The sequence below is a fragment of the Acyrthosiphon pisum genome, chromosome A3 (assembly GCF_005508785.2).
Source record: "Acyrthosiphon pisum isolate AL4f chromosome A3, pea_aphid_22Mar2018_4r6ur, whole genome shotgun sequence".
Lineage (NCBI taxonomy): Eukaryota > Metazoa > Arthropoda > Insecta > Hemiptera > Aphididae > Acyrthosiphon > Acyrthosiphon pisum.
The window spans coordinates 23,815,327-23,824,278 of record NC_042496.1 but is presented as its reverse complement, the minus strand read 5'-3'; positions in this window follow the sequence as shown (position 1 = coordinate 23,824,278).

The following is an 8,952-nucleotide window of genomic DNA, read 5'->3' as shown; positions in this document are numbered from 1 at the left end:
AAAAAAAATAGCTGGGACAAAATACTGAAATTTATAGAGGGTCCACATATGTTGTCTAACTCCATTCAAAAATATAAAAATACATAGGCACGATTTTTTTTTATAAGCATTTAAAGTTCAAATTTTGACTAAATACGTAAAAATTACGGCAATGTTCAAATAATCTTAAACAGAAATTCATAAAAGTTTTTCTTTTTAAATCTAAGATTTGGAAATTTAATACAAGGCTCCTAACATATTTTTACAATAGCAGTTGCAAAATAAAAGGAATACATTGTCACAATTTTTATTTATAAGCATTTAAAGTTCAAATTTTGACAACATATTATGTAAAAATCACGAAAATTCGTAAATTATTTTATGCTAGAAATTCATAAAAAATTTTCCTTTTATATCTAAGATTTCAAAATTTAATACAAGGCTCATAATATATTTTTACAATAGCAATTGAAAAATAAAAGAAATATATAGTCACGATTTTTTTTTTATAAGCATTTTAAGTTCAAATTTTGACTAAATACGTAAAAATTACGGCAATGTTCAAATTATCTTAGACAGAAATTCATAAAAGTTTTTCTTTTTAATTCTAAGATTTGAAAATTTAATACAAGGCTCCTAACATATTTTTACAATAGCAGTTGCAAAATAAAAGGAATACATTGTCACAATTTTTATTTATAAGCATTTAAAGTTCAAATTTATACGAAATATGTCAAAATTGCGAAAATTTGCAAGTAATTTAGTGGTTGAAAAATCGTAAAAATTTTTTCTTTTATAACTAAGTTTTTAAAATTTGGTACAAGGTTCTCCATAAGTTTTTCTTTAAAAATAATATATCCTAGACTGACAAATCATCTCCGTTCAGAATCGTTTTTCGTATACAATGATATAATATCATTGGATTCAAATTTAATTCCATCCATTACAGAAACCCACTTGTAACCTACTGTACAGCAGAGCGACATCCACGACTTACCCGCCTTTTTATTTATATAAATACGCCTCAACTACCCGGGTTCTTGGCGTTCCTGAAAAATAAAATCTATTATACATTTTATAATTTTAAAAACATTAAAATACAGTTGTATATAATATAATCATACCTTTTGTTCTACAAATTATTATCTAAAGTCAACTTACTCCAACGGTATAAATTTCCAAATTTTATCTTTTTTCTTGTTTTTTAAATGTTTCATATTTACATTGATGTTTGCTCGAAAACAAATTGTTCATATTCCTAAAAAAAATGTCTTCCAATTATTATCCCCATTTCATCTATACATTAGTTCCGAATAAGTTTAATAAACTTTGTACCATAATAATATATACTTGTATTTGTATGTTATAATAGCTCGCACAAAATTGCCTTGGACTAAAGATTAATCAGATTACAAATGTGTGGAAAAAAATTGAATCGGGGGAAAATAAAAACCACTATGTGTATGTATGAAAGTGAGAAGGAGAGAAAGGGGAGGAGCTAATCATCAGGTGATTCCCTAATTTTAATATATTATAAGCAGTAAAGGAGCTTGCAGTATATACCATTATACATAATGATTCAACAATGAAGCCCAATCCCTGTTTTCATTAATAGTGAAATTATTTAAATTCTAATTTTTAAATATTTATAATTACCTATAAATTTATGTGTCAAATTTCTAAATACATAGATTTTTTTATACCGTTTAAGAAATCTTCTTTCTTTTTTAATTTCTATCTTTTTTTCTAAATGAGAACCAACCTTATAATTATATATTTTTTTGATACGTACAATTTATAACGACTATTATATATAATATATATATTACATAATTATACAGAAAGTATTCGTAGGTTAGGTTATAAATTATAATTTAGACACATCAATATTTACAAAAAAAAAAAGTGGATGTCGCTCTGCTGTACAGTAGGTTACAAGTGGGTCACTGTATAATGGATAGTATTAAATTTGAATTCAATGATATAATATCAGTTATCACTGTATAAGAAAAACGATTCTGAGCGGAGACGGTATGTCAGTCTAGGTATAAGGTATCTTATATACTTATGTATGGTATTAAAAAAAAAATTGACCAATAATAGGTATCTATAATAAATTCCAAATTAATCATATCACAATATTTATTAGGTATCAACAACAAATCGTGGTACTATCATAGATATATAATAGTATACTTCAGAAGTTTCAATAATATACAATCACAACAAAATAACTAAAATAGTTATTCCAGGTTTTTTAATATGTGATTTCGTCCAAATTTGAGCTTAAAATGACTATAAAAATAAATTTTGCTTATGTGTTTTTTAGATTTTTTGGTAACAGAATTAACTACTTAGGTGGAATCTTGTTTTACATTTTTAATCCTTAGATATAAAAAGGTGGGTAAGTGGATGCCGCTCTGCTGTACAGCGTAGGTTACAAGTGGGTCACTGTATAATGGATAGTATTAAATTTGAATTCAATGATATAATATCACTGCATAAGAAAAACGATTCTGAGCGGAGACGGTTTGTCAGTCTAGGTATAAGACATAATATTATATATAGTATTAAAAAAAAATTGACCTATAATAGGTATTAATAATAAACTCCAAATTAATCATATCACAATATCCATTCGGTAACGCGTTATATATTAACAACAAACCGTGGTACTATCATAGATATATAATAGTAATATACTTTAGAAGGTTCAAGTATACCCTCGAAATATTTTATACAATCACAACAAAATAACTAAAATAGTTATTCCAGGATTTTAATATGTAATTTCGTCCAAATTTGAACTTAAAATGACTATAAAAATAAACTGTGCTTATGTATTTCTTAGATTTTTTGGTAACAGAATTAATTATTTACGTGGAATCTTGTTCTAAATTTTCAATTTTTAGATACAAAAGTTGAACATTTTATAAATTTTTAACTACAAAATAATTATTCAAATTAAAATTTAATATATTTTATAAAAAAATAAAAAAAAAAACACACATCATTGTAAAATCAATACATTCATTGTTCCACTCAGAATCTAAAAACACACATCGTTCTACTCAGAATCTAAAATCTGGTTTACAAATTATTGTAAATAGGGGTAAAACACATTTGTTAAAAAAAAATTGGTATCGCCATTTGAAATTCTTTAAATGGTATGAACAAATTTAAATAATTTGAAATACGATGATTAATTAAACTTAAGAACGCTAAAAATCAGAATTTTAATAACTTCATTATTGTAAATTTCGTTGAGCGTAATTGGTAATCATCATGTATTACATATAGGTATATGTACAAAAATAAAGGTATAATGTATAGTTTATATTTATTGTGTTTCCTTACTATTACAAGTTTGGTTTTATATTTAACAGATGCTAATAAAATGTAAATAACTTTTTTCGAAAGAAAAATGTGTTTTATATTTCAACACAAAACAATATTTATATTAAATTAGGATAAATTATACTGTTATATACTATTTGTGAGTAAATAATTTAATGTTATTCGCGTGATCCTTACGGCTTTTTCCACCTCTGATATTACATTTAGAAACACAATAAATATTATTTTGAGGTTTCAACTGACGAAAAATAAATTAATAATATTATATAACCTATATGTAGAGACAATAAAGGTAGTATAATTTAACTGTCTTAAACTGTTTACTATTAGTTACCATATTATATTATACCGTAAATACAATATTCTATATGTATTAAGTCTATTAGTATTTACTATTCATTCATATTTTTCTTCATATAATTATTCATTTTACTGTAGGTACCTTTCTTCGATATCAAATTGCTTTTTTTTTTTTATCTAATTACATTTTCTTTAAAAAACAGTTATATGGTCTCTTAATGTATATATTTGATCATGACATAACGTTTAATATTATGAGGTTGAAATTATATGTCTTCTATAAAAATGGGTTTAATTAATTTAAAAGCGTGTTCATAATGTTACGAATTCAAAACAAATTGTATTGCACTTTTAGCTTTTTACTATGTAATACCTACCTAGTCTTCCATAATTGATAAGAAATAAAATCGTTTCCAAATTATGAATACCTAATATTATATCTACAAAAATTAAATTTTGTTATTTTTCAATTATATTCATCAGTTCACTTCTCACATCGTTATTATATATTATATATATACATATACCTACGTATATGATTTGTTTGCCAATAATATCATTGCTGGTTTACCTATATAAAACAAATATTACTACCTCTTTAACAAAATTCTTCAACTCTGCGCCTTTATTATTATAGACAATATATGTTTGTCTTTTTGTATTGTTTTATTGAAATTTAAAAATAAAGTCGTATATAGTTTATAGTTTCCTGTATATTATTACCTTTATCACGTGTTTGTTTAGACATGCAGTGTTTCTCTATGACCTGAGGATCACGTCCTCATTCGTGGTCACTACCCCGGCTCACTCGTGGTTACAGTAGATTTTAATTGAATCACCGACACAGTATTAATATAAATTGTCTGCAATATTTTTTCAGGAATAAAGCTGTAGAGATTTTGAAAAAAAATATATAGGTACTATTATAGTATACGCAGGTTAGGTCAATGCATTATAATGGGGACAGTTATTGCGTACAGTGAAACTTCCCCTAACGGACACTTCTAAATAGCAGACACCTCCAAATAGCGGACATATTTTTGGGAAAAAACTGAACATTTTCTACAGATTAAATCCTTTGAGTACCGGACACCTCCAAATAGCGGACGAAATTCCAGAGACCTAGATTATCCGGTATTTAAAGGCTTCACTGTATCCAAATGATATCGTTTATATAATCATACAGGTACGTAAACTTTATAATATTACGGTTGAGGGTAGGTTTTTTTATGGTATTGGCAACATTGAAACTTATTATCTACTTATATTATTACAACGTACTTTTTTCTGAACTGTTTGAAACAATTTTAATTTAATACTAAAAAAAAAATGGTATCACTTACTAGTTACTACAAAGTTAACGGCATTTGTAGTTGAATGTGTTCAATAAAAACTTGTATTCACATATTTTTTTTTCATTAGGTTCCTCTTTGATAAAATCCAACCTTTTTAATATATTCTACTTGTTGTGTAACCTAACTTTTTCTGGGAAAAAATGATCAATTAATATAAAAAAACTTAGTTATATCAGTGTATCTCGGTCAGTTCAGTTGACTACCTCAGATAATATTATTCTTGTTATATTTCCGAACGTGGTTCAAACTATACTCTAGACTCGTATGATATCTTTAAAAGTTGAAAAACAGTTTTTGAAATTTATCTATTTTACTTTTGGTCAACGTTAGTTGATTTTGATTTTGTTAACGGTTGAGTGTTGAGATTAGGCTAAAATGTTTTAAGTAGTTTGTTATTTATACATATAAATAATACAATTTATGAGTGGTCGTGGACAAACACGGTGTAACGAACTGACCTATATACTATATAGTATTGGCTACATACATATTTAGAATTGAAGAATCAATGAAACAGATTTTTCAGTTGATACTTGATACTTATTGTGTATACCGAGTGATTTATTTAATGTAAGACTCTCAATTCTCATTTTTCAAAAAGTATTCGCGTTTTTGAAAATATTTGTTTTACACAGCTTCAAGTCGTTACAAAACAATGTTTTGAAAAAAATTTTTTATCATTATAATTTTTAACTTATTTGAATAACGACATATAGTTTTAAGTTCATCTTCGAAAGCAGACTATTTTTTTTAAGTATTTCGATAAATACAAATTGAATGTAAGACTAGACATTTACATGAGTTGTAAGTATTTAAAGTATATATGAGCAGGATGGAGTGGTACGTTGTTACCCTACAAAATCTTGGTCCACTATTCCTCATAAAAACTTTAAAATATGCTTAAACCTAACTCATATAATACTCGTCCTAAATTCAATTTGTATGTATCGAAATATTTAGAAAAATTGTTCTGTTGTGGAATGTGAAATTAAAACTGTATGTTGTCTTTTTTTAAAAAAAAAAACTTTAAAAAAATAAGGATAAAACATATTAAAAAATATTATTTTTTAATGTTGGTTTTTAACGACTAGAAACCACGTAGACATTTTTTTTTCAAAAACTTTTATACTTTTTGAAATAATGAGTGCTATGATTCGTGATAAAATAATCACCTGGCATGTGAAGATTGCTGATGTTTTGACGAATTATGAGCCCACATGCTTCAATACAACTTTATGTATTCATTATTACAGTGATAAATATTAAATTTCCTATACAAAAATAATAAATATATAATATACCTAATTTTATATGAACGCCAAAAAAGAAAATCATTAAAATATCATTAATTAAGGCTAAAACTATAAAAATATAATATTTAATATAATCCTAGAGCAGCAGTGCGTATTTCGTGTTTATTTAATATTTTAGATTGCCATTATAATACGCTGCAATTTTACTTAAAAAATATACCTTACAATAATTATTATTGTACTTATTTTTGTCTGGAGAAATAATAATTAATCGTCTCAGACAAAACGACGTTTAGGTAGGTACATTATGTTTCTGATTTAATATTTCTTATCTTATAGCAACGTGGAATTGTATTGCATATTTTATTTTGTGTCGGACGAAGGTATACGACTGCATGCTGTGTTACATATACTTACATTGTCTGCGCGCTATATTAATAATTGTTGACTCCGGACAGGACCGTTCCGAGCTTAACATATTTTATTATAAATATTACAGTTTTGATTATATGCGTGCGTTGAAACAATATCCACGGCTCTATTTCTATAGACACAATGGCGCTTCTTCAGTATATTGTATTGCAATAATTCGGCTATATTTATGCATCGCAGTAGGTAGGTAGTTATTTACATTATCAGGTATATTTGTTATAAAAGTTTTTTAATATATTATGTAAGCAGCAATACGTGGAACGCAACGATATAATAAAACGGTCCTACTGTCTGCAAAACGTATACCCGAAAGTGTTTGTCTTATCGATTTATTTTCTAAAAACGCTACCCAGTATACGACCGAATCATATGCAATGACGAGCGTTTTTCGAGTTCTAAACTAGAGATACGATCGTGTATTTGGTGAAACGTCTGAAAAAGGGGGAAGAGCTGACTGCTAAATTGTTTTTTTGCACCGATACCGAAGCCGCTTCGACAATGACTTCATCGTCTACACATACCATTACTATTTTTATTTATTTTTTGAATATTACATAGGTACGCATTGTATAAGTACAATATTAGTAATAGTTATGTTTATGATTATATCAGTACATAATATATAGACATCACGTATACCGCAATAAAAGCAGGATTCTGTCTTCGGGACATAATGTAACAACAATATTGACAATTGCATATCCGTGTTATATTTAATAAAATATAACAGGATATGCAAATACATGTCTTAAAGTACAAACAATTTGAATTCGAAATTACTGAATTTTGTATGTTTAAAGATACATAGGTATAGAAAACAAGTTCAAAATAAATTTAGCTACCTATAATTTTATTAATAATGAAATATACATAATACATAATATAGTAAAATATGTTGATGGTTTTTTTTTGTGTGTGAAAGGAATAGTTTTGATTATAAGGAAACATTGTATAAGCCCCTATAAAATGCTATAAAAAGTAAAAATTGAATGATTACCGTGATGACACAGCTGATCACACATCACACAAGTACAATCACCCGTATATGTACCGTATAGAGATTGAAAATAACAGTTTCTGAAGCTATTTGAAAAATATCACAATTTCAATTTTTATAATACATACTGTTTTATATCTACATTGTAATATCACACATTATATACTCTTCTTCATACTATCAAAAAAAAAAAAAAAAATGAAATTTTATCATCAATTTATCGTAGTTCGAGAAAATATTTAGAAATAAAATATCCTATGAGTGTGGGGGGGGGGATAACCCCAACACCACCAACCATAATAGTATGCACCACTAATGCAACAGTAACGGAAAACAAATAATTGTAATGATAAAATATTATTATCACGGTATATTTTAGGGTGTAAAACTGTAAAACCTATACTCTTTAAAACGTTTGGGGCCACCGAGTCAATATATATAGTCAATAGTCGCCTCGCCGATTTCCATCTAAGTACATCGTTTGACCAGGTAAATTATTTTTTATTTTTATGCAATATAATAGGCCAACATAATACACAGTATACTATTTATTTTTGTTTGAACCGTGGAGGAGTCAGCGTGTACATTACTTTCCCTTACACAGGATACTGAAATTTAATAATATATGTTATTGTTACGTATAATATACTTACAATCTCATTTTCTAGTGATTGTTCTACTGAAGTATAGTTTCGATACTAGGTGGGCGTACCTATGTATAAGCGATGGCGAAGAAGACGAACACAGAGGCTATCGGTGATCGCGTGTTCTCCCCGCAGACGTTTCATTCGCGAATGTTGGTGTGTGGCAGATCGTGGAGGAATGAATGGGCGGAGGAGGAGGAGGAGGGTAACGAAATCGTTGTTCGGATATTTCACTACCGTAGGTATATAATCCACGGTTGTCCGGTGAAACTTTTAAGTACATAGGTATATAACAGTCTGGCAAACTGGATTTTGTGGTTGCTGGCGAGCTGATGAGCTTTTGCGTGCATGTGCTTTGCGTGCGCGGGTTAGTTAATTTAAATTTAATCTTTGGAATAGGATAACACTTGTTCGGCCAATTAAAGACGATAACGGTTTAACTTTTAATACTCGCGGTACTTTGCGGAGAGTTTTCACGAGTAACAACCGTAGAACCCGTATATAATGCATATATATATAATATGATTAAAAAACATTTGAAAATCAACAATACGTTAGCATTTAAATTGTTTTTACAGCTAAACAATATAATAGATAACTAATGTAGGTTAGGTATACATTAGTTTTCGATGTTC